This window comes from Onychomys torridus, chromosome 2, assembly GCF_903995425.1.
Source record: "Onychomys torridus chromosome 2, mOncTor1.1, whole genome shotgun sequence".
Classification (NCBI taxonomy): Eukaryota; Metazoa; Chordata; class Mammalia; order Rodentia; family Cricetidae; genus Onychomys; species Onychomys torridus.
Genome location: NC_050444.1, coordinates 57,979,920 through 57,997,928, shown reverse-complemented (window position 1 = coordinate 57,997,928; position 18,009 = coordinate 57,979,920). Strand labels below are relative to the sequence as shown.

The 18,009-nt window shown below is 36.5% G+C and overlaps 1 long non-coding RNA gene across 1 annotated transcript in view; it reads left to right on the top strand.

Annotated features, from left to right (window-relative positions):
- Positions 1 to 18,009, top strand: part of LOC118578362 — a 203,422-nt gene that overhangs the window by 108,046 nt on the left and 77,367 nt on the right. Inside the window, exon 2 of the long non-coding RNA XR_004944252.1 lies at positions 11,063 to 11,095. This is a non-coding gene — a long non-coding RNA (uncharacterized LOC118578362). The remainder of the gene's footprint in view (positions 1 to 11,062; positions 11,096 to 18,009) is intronic.

The following is an 18,009-nucleotide window of genomic DNA, read 5'->3' as shown; positions in this document are numbered from 1 at the left end:
AGAGGCAGAGGCAGGAGGATCTCTGTGAGTTCATGGCCAGCCTGGGCTACAGAGTGAGTTCCAGGAAAGACGCAAAGCTACACAGAGAAACCCTGTCTTGAAAAAAAAAAAAATCATCTTTTGAACCTTACGTTTTTTGTTTGTTTGGTTTTGGTTTTTTGTAAATGTATTCCACTAGGGGAACTCAGTCCATCCTGGGCACTTGGAGTACCACAGAGAGTACAGAAGTATCCTTGGAAGGAAAAGAGAAAGAACAGAGAGAACTACATCCATCAAAGAACAGCAATCAGCCCAGCCTCAAATGGGGAAGTACAGCATGGTTTTCAAGGAGAGGACCAAGAGCTGTTTTCAGAGAGTGAAAGACTTAGGACCTAGAATTTAGTGTTCAAATAATTGTGTGAATGTTTGTGAGGGCCTAGTATTTATCTCAATAATGAAAACAATTAAAATGACCTGGTGCCCACACTAGGACCAGCTAATAAAGTATTTAAATGATAAAAGAGGTAAATCTTAGGAAATGTTGAGAGTAAAAAATATTGTTTTTAAAGGCAATTATTATATCTCCTTAAATCTTGTTTTTAAAAATGCTGAGAGCAAAGGAAAAAATACAAACCTACATAGCTGAAATTAAAATTCTAGAATGTTAAAATCAACATCATAGGAGGCATATTTGGAAATAATTCAAAGAATGTAATATGTAGTGAAAATATTATTTTAAAATCAACAAGGAGCCAGGTGGTGGTGGTGCACGCCTTTAATCCCAGCACTCCGTAGGCAGAGCCAGGCAGATCTCTGTGAGTTCTGTGAGTTCGAGGCCAGACTGGTCTACATAGTAAGATCCAGGACAGGCACCAAAACAACACAGAGAAACTCTGTCTTGAAACCGCCCCCCCCCCCCCCCCCCCCCCCTGGCCGGAAAAAAAAAAAAAAAAACAACCCAAAAAACAATCAGGAAATAAGAAAGAAGATAATTTCCTGAAATAGAGTAACAATAAAATTGAAATAAAATTAAATATAGAGGCAGGTAAAAACATGCCATTGTCTACAATAAAATATTAACTGAAAGATGACCTAAATAGTTACTTATCATATGATTATATTTTTAAAGCCTAAACTTGATTAACGAAGATGACTGTATGTAGCATTAAAAAAAACAAGAGGATAAATGTGGAGTCCAGAATGCTAACTACCCTGGAGATCAGGCAAAGGACTTCATGTGTCTCCGCCCCGCCTTGTGGGCGTGACCATTACCAAAGCCTCAATGGGGGTTGGAATTTCTAGGCCAATGCTGGGATGGCTACCCACTACAGTTTCTTAGCTTTTGTTTTGAGTGGTGGGTATATGAGCGACACTATTTAAAATGATTAATTATTTACATACCATTTTCAAATCATTTGAAATAATTTAAGCAAAATATGAGCTAATAGTATAGTAATTTTATTACAATTTAATATTTATGAATATATATCTGTTGTTTATATAATATTCTATTTTAGAGAATATAAAAGTAAGGACAAGTTTTTTTTATGGCTATAATACTGGCCTCACATTTTATAACTTTATTTTTCTGAATTTGCATAAATTTACATGTTGCTCTGCCCCAAATTCTCTTTAAACTTGAGATTGCTAGACTAACCTGAACACTGCAGGTGAGGGGGGATGCATATGCAAAACAGATGTGCTTTCCAGTACACAGCTTCCTTACACTAAAGTGTCTGTTTAATTAATTTCATACAGTTCTCTCTGCTTGACTTTCTCCCTCTCTCCAAGCACCCCTGGGATTATCTGAAATACCGTACAGATGTTCCTACAGAGAATTACATTGCCAAGTGTCATTAACATGAGTCAACATTCAACATTAATTTCATAGTTGAGGCATGGAGGTGACAAGTATCTCCATATTCATGTACATTTATAGTTTCATGAAATGGGAATTTCTGTGTGTGGAATACTTCCTTTCCAGGTCACCTAAACAGTGACTTCTTACTCCAGAATCCACTGGGCTTCTCAATCTCTACTTCCTTAAATGAGTAGGTGTCCTTCAACAAGTGACCTCCTTTCCTGAGCCCACAGATTCCCTTTCCTAAGTCTTCTGTACAAGATAATAAAGAAAAGAAAACATTTGGGTCGAAGACTGGTATAGAAAATAAGATGCAGAAATCTAGTATCTTGTGCACAAGAGAGGTTGAAGGTCTATTGTATTTCTTGAGAGAAATGAAGTACAGCACTCTCTGGAATTCCAGCAGAAGCCACCAGTGAAGGGCCTTGAGCAGATGCTAAACTGAACAATCTCTATGCTAAGCAAAGAACAAATGACAACATCTGATGTGAGGATTTGGAACCAGAACACTTGACTATAGATGGAGATTGAGAAGCACCAGACTGATCATGGAGTGGAGAAACAATTCCTTTGTCTTTTTGCTGCAAATTGCCAGGTGTATATTATGTGTTGTAAATCCACACAAAGTGTGAAAAACTGTGACAGTATTGATATAATGATACCAGTGTATGAGCACTTTAGCTAGAGTGTTTCATTGGATGCTTGTTTTAGCTCAGTGGATAGACCTTATCCTTTACTCTGTCCATTTTACAGATTAGGAAACCGAGGCACAAAAGTCACATAATTTGGCAAATATTTTATAGCAATTTGAAGAGTCATGTCGATGCTAGCTAAAAGCAAAGCATGCATTGACAACTACTATGTTTTGCTGCTTTACCTGACATGTACCACATGGTCTATAGGACTAAATTATACTATCACTTAGATGCAAGTAAATATTGAAACCTAAAGATAATATGAGAATGAATGCTCGTGGAGATTAAAGTCCTTGCTGCAATTATTGCTTACATTCAAATAGGAAATATGAAGTATATTTCATTAGTGTTTGGTTCATTCTGTCTGTGGGTATTATTTCTGTCCTTAATATAAATGAGTACCTATTAATAGCCCACAATGTGTTGTAGTTGTTTAGCTAATCTCATTTAATGGTGATAATTATCATTATAATTCTTTCACAAAGACATATTTAATAAATGTTTCTCATAAATACTTCTACCTGAAAATATCCTTAACAATAAATTTTAGATGTCTGAGGAATTCCTATAATGCTTCTACAATTTGCATCTAACCATTGGTGAATTTAGTGAATCAAGAAAGCTAAATAATCAGAAAACTATGAACTATGAAATGGAATTTCACTAATTCTCAAAATAAATTTTAAGAAGGTAATCATTTGAGTCTCAGTTTCCTTATCTATGAAATGGGATTCACTCAGATGATCTCAGAAACTTACTCATGTTTACTCTATTGAGAATTAGGGATAACAGGCATGGTGGTGCATGCCTTTAATCCTGGTACTTGGGAGGCAGAGGCAGGTGGATCTCTGTGAGTTCGAGGCCAGCCTGGTCTACAAAGCAAGTTTCAGGACAGCCAGGGCTGTTACACAGAGAAACCCTCTCTCAAAAAACCAAAAAAAAAAAAAAAAAAGAAAAGAAAGAAATACAGCTGCTGTAATCTAATCTACCCAGGTCCCTCTGAATGCAGACAGAGTCTTCCTTCATTATATGGTAATGCCCCCAGTCAGATGTGCTACATGTAAAGTATAATTATATTAACATAAAAACAGGATGTTAGAAGCGCAAAGATTTCTGGGGGAAAAGAGCTACTTCCCAGGAAATAACTATTTTGGTGAAAGACTGCAATATGAGCTGTAGTATACATGTTCATATATCATCTCCTGTAGGACCATATTGCCACCACTGGGATCCAGACACAGCCTCTGTCTTCTGTGAGCAATCCATGCTACACACTGTTATTAACATTCCCAACACATCAATTTGTTTTTGTGTGATCACTTTTTAACAAAATTTTAACTTTTAATACATTTTTGAAAGGTCTTTCAGCTTCTTTCTGACGACAAAACAACCTGGAAAGTATTATAATAGGTTTGTCATGAAATACATGATATGTCTTTTCTCAACTTTCCAGATATATCTCTTCTTCCTTCATAGCCTCACTTCCACCTTCTGTGGGATGGTCTTTCTGTACATTGTGAATATGTGTTGTTACCATTGGTTAATAAGAAGCTGCTATGGCCTATGGCAAGGCAGAATAGGGCCAGGTGGGGAGTCCAAGAAGAGAGACAAGGAGAAGGCAGAATCAGTGGAGATGCTGAACACTGCTGGGGGAAGCAAGATGTAATGGAACACAGGTAATGCTACAAAGACACGTGACAAAATATAGATTAATAGAAGTGGATTAATTTAAGATGAAAGAGCTAGCTAGCAAGAAACCTGAGCCATAGACCAAACTGTTTGTTTAACATTCTCTAGTTCTGTCCATCAAACAAATACTAAACAAACAGCCATGCTTTCACTTCATTGTGGTTGTTACCACTGCAGCCCAAGCTAAATGCTTTCTCATGTCCAAGTCACTCCTCTGAACTCTTTAAGAACCCTTTTTCTTCAGAGCTCACCATATAAATGTTTATGCTATTCCAACTACTCTCTGCTGCTCATTCAAAAATTTAATAAATTGTAACGTCTTTTAAAAAATAATGTTCTTACATAATTTTCAATCAGATATTGTCTGTTCTACATATTCATTTATATTATGAAATTACTCTAGGTGACTATGTGCATACATATGTGTGTGAATATTTTTGTGTTTTTGCATGTGTGTAGGCATTTGTGGTGTTATATATATATATAGGTTTATGGGTGTGTATTTGTGTGTGTGTGTATGTATCTATGTGTGTTTACTTGTGTGTGTGTGTGTGTGAGAGGGTATCTTTGCATGTATGCATGTATGTGTTCGCGTGTTTGCATATATGTAGGTGTGCTTGTATATGTGCATATGTGCACATACACGTGTATGTGTATGCAGGGGGAATGGGGTGTGCATATGCATTCTTTATCTTTTGTCTGCTTTGTTGGTATGTAACATTGTGGTGTTAAGCATACCATACTATTATGTACTGTTCTGGGAGTTGTGGGAAAATGTGGTTATCACCTTTGAATCTAAGATATTGTTTACTGGAAAGTGCAGAGCATCTTGGTGAACTCAGGTGTACCACATTAACTGTCAAAAAACCTTTTTGTTAGTAGGTCATACCTGTCTTTGCACCCTGTTTCCATTGTGGTTTGAAAGAAACTGAACTCAAAGAGAATGGCACTATTAGGAGGTGTGGCTTTGTGGTAGTAGGTGTGGCCCTGATGGCGGAAGTGTGTCACTGTGGGGGTAGGCTTTGAGATCTCATATGAGCTCAAGCCACAGCAGTGACACAGAGCACCTCCCATTGCCTGCAAGATGTAGAACTCTCAGATACCTCTCAGGCACCCTGTCTGCCTGTGAGCTACCATGTCCCACCATGATGATAATGGACTGAATCTCTGAAGCATATGGCATCCAATTAAATGTTTTTCCTTTATAAGAATTGCTGTGATCATGGTGTCTCTTTACAGCAATAGAAAGCCTAACTAAGATATCCCCATCTTAATAACAATAAATGGATATTAATATCTTTTCCTGTCATTCTGAAGTTTATAAGTTTACATAAAGTGAATCTATTTAATAAGCAAATATTTCTGGAATAAAATTGGAGTCTGGCTTTATAAATTTCTGTAGTCTTATCAATTATTAGGTAAACAATAGCCTAAGGATGGCCAATGAAGGTCAGATACTATGTTCAATTCAAAGTTCACTTAGTGGAGTGTGATGGGCCAAACCTATTACTTCTCCAAGAGAAGTCCTTCATTAGCTTCTTCCTTCTGAAGAAGACTATGTGATACAGCACTGACCTGGCATGCAGCTTCCATGGAGAGGCCATGCAGGAACCACAGTAGCAACCTCTCAAGTCCCTCTGGTCTTTTATAAATTCTCAAAGCATTTCCCATTAAAATAGTACAAACATTATTTTGTCCATTAGCTTGAGACAGTGATAGCCCCAAAGGTAGCAAGCACTTCCTCCATGTACAACTAATGCCCATAACATACATCCACTTCCAGTACATCTCTTAGGATTTCCTTATGTTGTTTTCCTTAGAGGAATCTAATGTAATGTTTTGCATGTGTTTTTATGTTTAAGCTCTCCTGAGTCTACAGCAGTGGTGGATTCACATGAATGAGCCTTTGGTGCTACACACACTTCAATAGAAAAATCATAATAATTTTACATGGAATTAGAGTTGATGGGTAAAATAAAGGAATGGAGAATTTATTGAAGAACTGAGTGAAGTATTGTTCAGTGGTTATAAAATGCACACTTTCTGAAAAGTGCATTAGAATTAGGTAACCTCTGCGTTCTGAATGTAAAGGCTGCCTCAAGTAATGTTTTACTGAGCCATAAACCGTTCTGACTAAATTTCATGCCTGATAAAACCCTTGCATTTATAGCATAAAATGTAAGCCCTTGTCCCATAACTAATCTGTTAAGTTTCTGAAACATAGAAGTCTTGAATCTTTTTGCACCACGAAATTAAGCTAGTAAAAGTCATCATATGGGTTTTTAAAACAGGCTAGCATAATTAGGAATTTTGTTCATCATAATCCTGCCATTAGTCTTGAGATATATTTTGTAAGATATATGTATATATTCATACATGCATACTTATATGTATAAGTTTATATGTATACATTATGTTTTAATAAGCTATTATAAATTAGCACAGTTAAATATTTACTAATTTATCTCAGTAAATGCCTCTTACTTAATAGTTATATAAAAATTAGATTGATCTTCCAATAACAACATACTTGCCAATATTATATAGCATTGAGTAATATCTTTTTATTTACAGACTTAAGTATATCATCATTATGTACACCTACTTCGTAGATAAAATGCATTGCAAACTAGTTCAAGCTTTTTGATAATATGGACATGGGGAGCTATGATGGGAAGTATATGGGCTTTGGAGCCACACACAGCCATGTTCCACTCTTAGATCTATGTCTCCTGAATTCTGTAATCTTGACTGAGATAAATTTCCCTCACAATCTCTGAAGTAGAAATAATGTTGCAGTCAGTTTACTGTGCTATGCACTCAGGATCTGTGTACTTGTAGGTGCCCCAAATCAAACAAAGGGGGAGTAGTTGGATGGGAGCTGCCATTAGGAGGAGAAAAACCTCGATCACCATTCACTCCCTCTGGCAGAGGGAAAAACAGCCTGGGAGAAGAAGTCAGAATTGAGCATCCATCAGTCAATCCCTCTAGCAGCTGATGACATGAGTCCTGGTCTCAAGGAGAACAGAATGACACCCTGCAGCAACTGCAGGCTTTGTGTCTGTGTGTAGCATCTGACAAGAACTCATTCCAAATCCTTGAAGGACACCTTTCTTGAAGGACACCTTTCCCGAGGACACCACAATGAGGAAGACATCTTTTTCTTTTCTCTTTTGAATTCTTATTTAATTTGAATTCTTATTGAAAATAGATATTTAATACAATATATTCTGATTAAATCTCTTCTTCCCAAGCTTCCCTGAGGTCCTCTTCACACACTGCCCCCCATGCACAGCCACACCCTTCTTGACTTCCCTTAGAAAATAAACAGGAATCTAATTAATATTAATAAAATAAGATAGAACAAAATCATTTGAATAAGACAAAAGAAATAAACAGAAAAGAAGCCATAGAAAATTCACAAGAAACATATGCAGAAGCAGAGATACACATACATTTGCACATCCAAGAACCCCATAAAAACACAAAACTGGAAGCCATAATATATATGCAAAGGACCTGTAAGGATAAAACAATCACAACAACAAAAAGAATGCCCTGGTAAAGCCCTATGAGACAAAGAGCCTTCAAAGATGCCATTGAGTTCATTTTGTGCTTGTCATTTATTGCTCTGTATTTAGACTCTCTCGGAGAAAAGTAATTCTTCATGTGCAAGTGGTTGTCTATTGGAGATAGGTCTGGGTTAGGGATAGGGGTGAGTGTTCACTTCTCTCATGCTAAGATCTCATCCTTGCCTACCCATTAGGAAGATTACTAGGAAGCAGACTCTGTCTCTGGGACAGTTTCAAGACTGACCACACCTTATTTCTGTCACTGCCTGATCATCTTTTTCTTCTACTGTCCATGCTAGAATTCATTGTGTTCAGCCAGCACCTCCACTGATGATGGTGGTTCACCTTGTGAACTGACACCCGCTAAAACTCTGAAATCCTTCTCACCATTACTTACACAGCCTATTGTATTTTGCTATATACTATTAGAAATAAGCAGGGAAAGGTTAAGAAACAGAGGCGACTTATCTTGGTGGATATAGCCCCATTTTCCCCACTGATGGTTTAGCAGCTTCTCCCTCTCCTCAGCTGTTTGCCATAGGCATCCAAATAGTTGTTGTTGTTCTTTAAAATCAGACATATCTTAATAATTAATGAGCCTCCTATTATGTCCTCCACATGGGAGTATTTGAAAACAAAGGTAGCTGGGGGCACAGAACCCAGTTTTTAAGAATGGAAAAACAGTTCCTTGCTTAGCCAAGAGGAATAATTCGATGTTGACTACTCAGGTTCCCCCACCTTCATTCCTGGATCCACATAATCTAACCTTTGAAGATGTAGGGGATGGGGAGAGGGAGGTGAAACAGTCATTGATTTAAAGTATTTAAATACATCCTTAGGATAGTATCTCACAATTGTGAGACACTTCATATGTGCCATTGTTTGGGAGGGGTAGAAATTAAACCAAGGGTCTCTCACACACAGGCAAGTGCTTCAACATTTAGTCATATTTCCACCCTCAATTATACATTTAGAAAGCTATCCTGTTGCTTTATCGGGACAGCATCCCCTGGTTTATACCATTCATACTGAGCTGAGTACATACATCACACGATTAGGTAGCCACTGCTGTACCTCAGTTCAAAAATTCCATTTGCTTTCAGTGACATTATGCACCTTTGTGTATTGATGTCATAAACGTGTAGACTATAGTACTAAACAAGGCTGAATGCCAACCAGACACGGTGGCAAATACCAGCATCATCTCTCTCCAGTGGCTGATATTGGGAGATCATTAGTTCAAGGCCAGCCTTGGTTAAACCAGGGAGTTCAAGACCTTGTCTAAAACAGGCTCACAAACTGTCTTAGGGAATTTGTTTTGGGTCTAGACAAATGCAGTTACTTCCCTTTCTCAGTTGAAAGTGATTGAAATAATAATCAGATAAATGGCTAGTTGGTGGCTCTGAAGGATCATGCTAAAATTGAGGATCAATATTGCTTCCTGTGGCTGTCAAATTGGATCACTTATCTACTTTCTCATGTGTGAGAAATCAGGGGCAAATTATTAAATGGTCCCCATGGAACAGAGGAGAGCTACTGAGGAATGGAGAAGACATGTTAAAGGGTGAAAAATAAATTATTTGGGAGACAGACGGAACTTCCTGAAGAGATACTTGAATTATAATAAAACTGAGATAATGGGTAATCTTGGAAGCTCTTAAGCTATGCATGATGTAAGAAAGAAGCAGCAGTGATTTCTGAAAACACTAATTTATGTATTTCATTCTTGGATACTTTATTTCCTATTTTGTGGCCCCTAGTTTCTTAGTTTCCTTTAATCTTACTTTAGTTTGTTGTTTGTTTTTTTAATTAAATCTGGCCAATTGTGCCAAGATATAAAAGAACATATGACAAATTGGCAAATTTGAGCAAATAAATTTGCTGAGCTTAATTTATTGAATTAAAATAAAATCACGTGTATTGCAACTGTGAGATTTAAACTGTCCATAAAGGATTTTTGCATAGTAGATATGATCTGTGCTTATTAATAAAAAAAGGCTGTGGCTTGAATCCTTCCTGCAGCCGAAACCATATACTGCCTGGCCTAGTGAGTGGCCTTCCTGCTAACTGGCCTTGGACCATATGCTTTGTATCTTCGTTCTAAAAAGTTATAATTTGAACATTACTTGTCTGTGGTTCTAATATGCATACTTTAAAAATCTATTTCTTGTTACAAAAATGTATATTCTATAAGCATTTCCTGCACAAATATTCTTATTATAAGGACAGAACTCACTTCTCTATCAGTTAGGATAAACTTAAGTATTGACATCTATTCTACAAAATTATTTGTATGCAAAATAAGTGATTACATATATGTAAAAGCTAATTTTTGACACTAGTAAGGTAATGTCATATGTGTGAATGTGTCAGACACTGTGAACCTTCAGCCCATGGTGCTGAACAGAAGTCTCAAGTCTTTTGTTTATAAAATCAGGATAGTACTTACTTCATGGGTTGGTTGTGTGAGTTAAGTGAGACACCTATGTAATTTAGATAATTCTTTGTGAAATGTGTGTATGCTGCATGTGTAACTCATGTAAACCTGATGTGACACATTGAAAATAACAGCTATTCCTCTTTGCCTGAAGACACTTCTGAGATCCCAAAGGGACGCTTTATGTCAGTGTTTTCATCTCCTCTCCCATTCCTCAAAGAGAACAATGACTTAAAAACATTGGCTGAGTAAATACTACATTATCATAATTACAATTTCCCTGAGAAAAGTGGCTTGCAGTTTGAATATTCAGCATCATAATTACGATTTCCATAAGGAATGTAGAACAGTTATTATAAACAACACAATAATCACTTGGTCTATAAGGGAGAACAGTTTACTAGGGGAGTGAAGAGAGAATGATGTGAAGCCTGTGTTCTGATCAGCATGCAGGAGGAGAGTATATTACAATGTCCTCAGAAAATTGTCTTGCCCAGATTTATGGAGAAACGATATCATGACGGCATATTCACATGAGCTGACTAAGCATTGCCTGTATAATTTTTCCTTTTATATAATTTTGTTAAACATTCCCATAATTGCTATGCCACCAAGAAATTTTACAGAAGTAAACTACCAAAATAGCAAAGGCACATTATCAGAGAGGAAAATTTTATCAGGTGTTTTCTTTCCACAGTTAAATGTTTGTTTTCTGTCCTAAGTAAAATGGTGAAACTTTATTAATTTTTTTAAAAGATGGCCTTTTTAGTTTGCCTATTGCTTCAACTGTCTCTAACTTTAATAGTTGTCTTTTCTTTTTCATTTTTAGATGAAGTAAAAGAAGCAAAATGCAGCGTTCAAGGTTGGTACTTTCCATAATGCCTGAACACACATTATTATAAAACAGAACACGAAAGTGACAAAGCCGAAATATCCTCAACTTTTCACAGATAACAGAGATACTATGTTTTCATCTTCTCTACTACTGAATAGAAATTACAACATAAGTTTACCATAGAACAGCACTATCATCTAATATATTAGCTTTGAATCAAATTTGGCAATATTGTATAGATAGAAATGTTTAGAATTTTCCATTCCATTCATTCAGTTGTCTTTATTTGTCCATCTTTTATATGTATTTATCAATGATATTTACTGAACACACATTGTATTCAAAACCATGCCACATTATTTCCTTTTATTCAGACTTTATCTGGCCTTCATCAAATTAACAATACCCTCCCTGTTCTAACAATGCCTGATAACTCTAACAATAAACTGTACCTATTATCATAGATCCTTGATTTAATTTGCTATAGCTGACAAATAAGTAGGATTTCCTCAACATTGCTTAGCTGTGTTCAGATATCTACTCTCAAATAATTTGAACTCCTTAATATGATAATAAGGACATTATTTTATACATATCTAAAATCTATCTGTGTGTTATTTTTCAAAATTGTGTGTGTGTTTGTATTTCAGGATAATTTAGTAATTAACAATACCAAATATACTTATATAGAATTCTAATATATACATATATAACATAAATATATATTTATATGTAAGAATGGTAGCAGTACATTGAACAGTCTCTATGAGAGGCAGACACTGAAAACTATCTATTAAGCAAGGGTAAATGGAGACTAATACTAGAGAAGTTGTTAAGCTAATTTTAAGTGGAGAGTTATAGTGCTGTTTTAATTAAGGGATTTTGCTATTTCTTTATTTGAGTAAACATTAAAGCATTTATAGATTTCACTACTCCTTCACACATAACATCTTGGAATACTCAGCAGAAATTCTGCCATCAGAGGTGCTTTTGCTAAGAACTAAGAATTGAGAAAAGAGTCCCATATCAGTCTACTCGTCTAATTTAATTTAATAAAACATCATCTCAATCACTTCAGCCATCATTATACCTAATTGCAGTACTGAAAGGCAGTAAGCAGTGGTTGATAGTTGGGGCCCCAGACACAAAGTGCTTGGATTTGAAGTCCATTTGCTACTGTATTGTTTATGTGTCTTCGACCAGTTTAGAACCTGCAACCCCTGATTTCCTCAGTTGAGAAATAAAAAGAATAAAAGGTTTTTATGAATTAAGAGAGACAATACATTTACAAATCATTTCATCATGTCATAGAAATGCAGCAAGTGACAGTCACCACTCATTACTTTGCTATGTTACATTTGCAGTTCATACTGTACTGTGAGCAGGCAGCAACTTCACTATCTAAAGGAAGCTTCTCTCCTGGCCCCAATTTATCATGTTTCACCTGCAGAGATGCAGTCTTTATGTGATAATGTATTTGTTCCATATGAAAATGTAAATAACTTGGAGCTGTCCATTAAATTGTGATACCTTGTTATGGGTTGCTTTCATGATAGAAAACTTCGGTGACTGTGACTAAGATGGAAGAAATAAACAGCTTGGTTTTTTGCTAAAGGAAGAAAAGGTAACACCAAGGTATAGGAAAACAGAAGGAAAGAAATTTGGCTCCAGGTTCTCAATCTCAGTCTGACACCAGCATGGCTGTGGCTGTGTGTGTGGTGACATCCCTCTTTCCTGGTGATGTGAGAACAAATAAGTAGCAAGGAGACTTCAGACAGGTAGAATACAGAAGAAGGCTAGTAGATGTTGAGAGTCATTCTTCTCTAGCTAAGGAAGAGTAAAGGATAAGAAGTCTGAGGATGCAACAGGAGAGTAAATATTAAGGAAGAAAAATAAATACTCATTCCTCTGTGTGAAGTGCGTAGGAATCTGTGTGTATGACTTGTCTTTGTGTACCAATATAGGCTGTGAAAGCAATACTCCCTTGGTTGAGACTGGAGAGATGTGTCAAGCTAGCTCAATGACATCGAAAGACCTTGGACCACCAGCCCTTTACTAAGGGGCCTTCACAATGGGAACAAAAACAAGAATTGAAGTGCCAAGTATCCCCTTTGTTTACCTTGCCTTATTAAAGCAAGTGGAATTCCACAGTTGGCTTGGGAAAGCAGATTGGCCAGCTTCAAGAGCTGCCATATATTTCATACATACAAACACTGATCATGAGCATGAAAATGCATCAAGATTAGATTTTCTGTGGAGATGGACTACTCCTTATAGTTAATGGAAAACGTGAGCCTATAACCTCTTATACTCAAAAGCATTAAGTGCTCAATAACTCAAATGAAAGATAGTACTAAAAATTCTTAGCCAGGCACTTGAGATGGGAAATCTTTTAAAATTCCTAACCACTCCCCTAGCTGCATGACCACACTGTCCAGGAGCCAAGCAAGAGACCTAGTCATTCCAGGGCCTTACATACTACATACTATATAATCCATATGCTGTGTGACCACATAATTTGTGTATAGATTAATCATGCAATCTATGTGCATGTGTGGTGTAGCTACATAAGCCCGTATGATCATGTGCAGGGGAGGACCTATAAAAAGCAGGTTCCATCTATCCCTCCTCTCTCCTCCTGCATGATCTTTCAAAAGGCATAAGCACCTCCTTCTGTTCGCTTCCCTTAATAAACTCTTACAGTGGGTTTTGTTGTACCTTATGGCTTTTCTCGCACGGTAAACAGTGTCGCTTAATGAATAACATACAAAATCCAAAACTATAAGCACATTTGATAAAGGTGCAATATGTTGAAGTACAGCTGTCCAAGGCAAAAGTAGTAGGGACCCTTTGGGAAGACAAGGCAGAACTGCTCATGAATAGGGAGAGTGACTTTCCAAAATAGGTTCCCTACCATATGTGGACATAGGAGACCTTGTTTATAGACATGGAAGCCTGCCCTATAACCTAGGGATTTCCAGCCTCTAAAACTATGCAAAATATTCATTTGTTTTTACTAACCACTGCTGCCCAGCTGTAACATCAATTCTTAAGGGTCTTATAAGAAAAATTCTGGAGCCAGATATTAGGGTAAATGCTGAAAGATCAGAGAGACAAAGGAACAAGCCACTGCCACGTCTCACCTCTAGGACTCCTCAGCCTGAAAAGGCTTCCATCCCTGTCTCCTCATGCTTTATATACCTTTCTCCACACAGCCATCACTTCCTTCATAGTGCTGGGATTTAAGACGTGTGTCACCACTACCTGGCTCTGTTTCTTTCCTAGACTGAATCAACTTTATGTAATCCAGAGTGGTTTTCAACTCACAGAGATCCAAATGGATCTCTGCTTCCTGAGTGCTAGGATTAAAGGTGTGTGCCACCACTCCCTGGCTTCTAGGTTTAATCTAGTGACTTGATCTGTTCTCCGATCTTCACACAAATTTTATTAGGGTACACAAGATATCACCATATTTCCCCTTTTTTGTCTAAAATAATAAAATAAAATTATAACTAATATAAAAAACTATATACAATAAGTGCAATAAGTATATACAATATATACAGTCAAGAATTACATTAACAATGTCCAGTCCATGAACATTTACACGTTCAGAGAAAATAGTCCATTGTTTATCGTATTTTGGTGAGTCCAAAGTGTTGTACCTAATTCACTTTCTATCCTAACTTGTATAACCAATCGAAACTATCTTTTGATGCCTTTCAAATTTATATAATTTATATGTCTTTAGTGAGTTTCTTTTATGAATTTGTTAACAAGGGAAACTTTAACTGTAATTATCTAGTCTTCAACTCCCTTAGAGACCTGAGAAGGGAATAATATTTACTGAGTAAGCAGGAAGTGCAAACAAGTGACTTCCAAAAAATGTGAAAAATGACAAAAACAGCTGGCTGCTTAGACAGTCACCCAAGATTCCTCTGCAATATTGGGGCATCTATCTTTGGCCTACAGGTCTAATATATCTGACAGACTCATCTGTGAAGCAGGATTTTCTAAAAGACCTTCCTACCTTGTCTTGGCAAAGTTTAGCAGTCATTTCTTTTGTGTCCTGCTTGTCCATTTGGATAGCATACCACAGTCAAGGCAAGGACACTTTCTTGCCCAGTGACTAACTTGCCACAAATACAGTAAACTCCATAAGGAATTTCTTTGATGCCCATCCTCTTTAATGTAGATTGGTTCTGCCAGGGGCAGACATGTCTCATTGCCATAAAAAGAAAAGAATCTGTTATTAAAACATCTTAAATGCCATATTCTATAGACCTCTAAAAGGTTTGAAGATGAGCTATCTAAAATATATCTCTGTTCGAGCTGGAAAACAAACCTAACCTGACAAGTTCCATTGTTCTAGGTGACTAACTACTAATCTGCATTACTTTATATCTTAATTAGTTGGTAATAATAAATTTCAAGGATGAGAAATTTGCATTACAATGTTAAATGAACTGTATAGGTACAATATTTTGAACAAGAATAGACATTTATATAATCTTTTTCTAACAAAATTAATCTCCAATTTACATCAATATACAAAATTTATATACAACATTCAAAAATCCAATCCAATGTAAAATATTTAAAACTAGTAGTTGCTTTTTAAAAGTAGATTTAATAATCTACCATTTTATCATATACCTATATTCCTGTTTTTTCTTTTCAGAGTAGATTCAATAATCTACCCTTTTGTCCTATAATGTCTATATCCAATTTTTTATTTTTCTTTCTTTTTCAAACAAAAAAACCTAAATGGTCTGAGACATCATGAGGGTACTCCTCTAGGAGGATTTAAAACATCAATGTGCTGAAATGGAACTATGATTGATTCTGATCTTTCAAAGTACAATGTCATTGTAAATAAATTGAAGAAGGTGGAATTCTAGACAGTTTCTGAATCACCACCAGGATGCTTGAACGTTTGAAGAGACCTGAATTTTGAAGCTGCCTGAATGTATTGCTTTAACGTATAAATTCTCTCAACTATTTATACATTATACAGGCATTGTTATTGGCTCTTTTAGACACTACAAGTATCATGCCCTTTTCCTGAAAGGAAATCATTGATTTTTAGACATAAAATATACCACAACTATCTTAACTTTAATCTGTCTTTGTCTTCAAGTAACAAAATCTAGGTCTACAGAAGCCCTAAGCATGTGTTTCTAAATTATAGAACAGACAATAAGCCTGTAGTTAGAGTTTTCCTGCCTGGCCCAGTCAGGACAAATCTCTCTTACCTACCAGTCCCACAGTCGCTCAGACCCAACCAAGAAAGCACACAGGAACTTATATTGCTTATAAACTGTATGGCCGTGGCAGGCTGCTTGTTATCTACTTCTTTTATCTTAAATTAACCCATTTCTGTCAGTCTATACTTTGCCACATGGCATGTGGCTTACCAGTGTCTTTACATGTTGCTTCTCCTGGCGGCAGCTGGCGGTGTCTCTCTCCAACCTTCTACTTCCCAGAATTCTCTTCTCTCTTGTCCCGCCTATACTTCCTGCCTGGCCACTGGCCAATCAGAACTTTATTTATACAGAGCGATATCCACAGCATAAGCCAATAGGGATGGTCATCACATCACTCAATGTCCTACTTATGATGGAACATGCAGACCAGAAAATAAGTAAGAGGAGGCATTTGGGAGGATGAAAACCTTCTCAAACACTATACCCATGCTAGCTGCTAGCTGCTTGCCTGAAATTGTCTTCATTCCTAAGCATCTCTCAAGCCATTTTTCTTTCTTTTCTGACTCTATGAGTTATCTGATCATAGAGTTGATAGCTGTCATGTTTCTCTATTTTTACCATATTTGAAAGTTCTGAGTAAATATTGGATAGTTTCATTGAGGCCCTAAACCTTGTCAAGAACAGTGAACATCTCTGTCTTCTTCTTCTTCTTCTTCTTCTTCTTCTTCTTCTTCTTCTTCTTCTTCTTCTTCTTCTTCTTCTTCTTGGTTTTTCTAGACAGGGATTTTCTGTGTAGCTTTGAGCCTTTCCTGGAACTCCCTTTGTAGACCAGGCTGGCCTTGAACTCACAGAGATCCACCTGCCTCTGCCTCCCAAGTGCTGGGAATAAAGGCGTGCACCACCACCGCCCAGCTAAACATATTTGTCTTTTATCCTGTTGAATTGTATTAATTCACTGTTGATGATCAATGGCAGTGGGGGTGGGGCAGGGGTCTCTGAAGGGGATCAGAAAGCAACCAAAGAAAATTGGATTTGAGTTTTAGTTTTATACATGTGTATTTTAGGATCTATGTAAGGAGGAGGTGGTCTAAATGAATTACATAAAAATTTTCATTTGGGGCTGCTGTGCAGCTCAGTGATACTGCACTTGGTTTGCCAAACACAAAACCATGATTTGACACACAACATCAGTTACTTGGCAACTAATGTATTGGGCATCTGATGAGATAAGTAAATACCATTGAAACCATGTACATTTGGGAGATAGCCATGTAGTTCAAAGGCTGAACTCCAAATGAATGGCCTTAAAAAGTTTAAAAAAAAATGTTTAAAAACAAGAAAACTAATTTCCTTTTATTACAAATTCTCAATCTAATTTCCTTTGGTCCTTCCTGCATATTTGAAAGAGAATGTGGCTCTTATTTCCATGCTAGAGATGTTAATATTTTCACACTGACAGGATTGTGTTTATATTTGAACATCATAAATTTAGAAGACTATAAATAACTGCATTTGCTCTACAAAATATACAGAATGTCATTCAACAAAGCACTGATTATATGTGACTATGAATTAAAGAGAAATTTGATATTGACTTGAAGACTTCAAAAATCATTAAAAAGATGGTCAAATTGATATCTCAAAGCAATTCCTTCATAAGTCTCTTTTATAACCCTTTAGATTTTCACACCTGGAAATATTTTTAATCTTCATCAAAACACAAATATTCCTTCA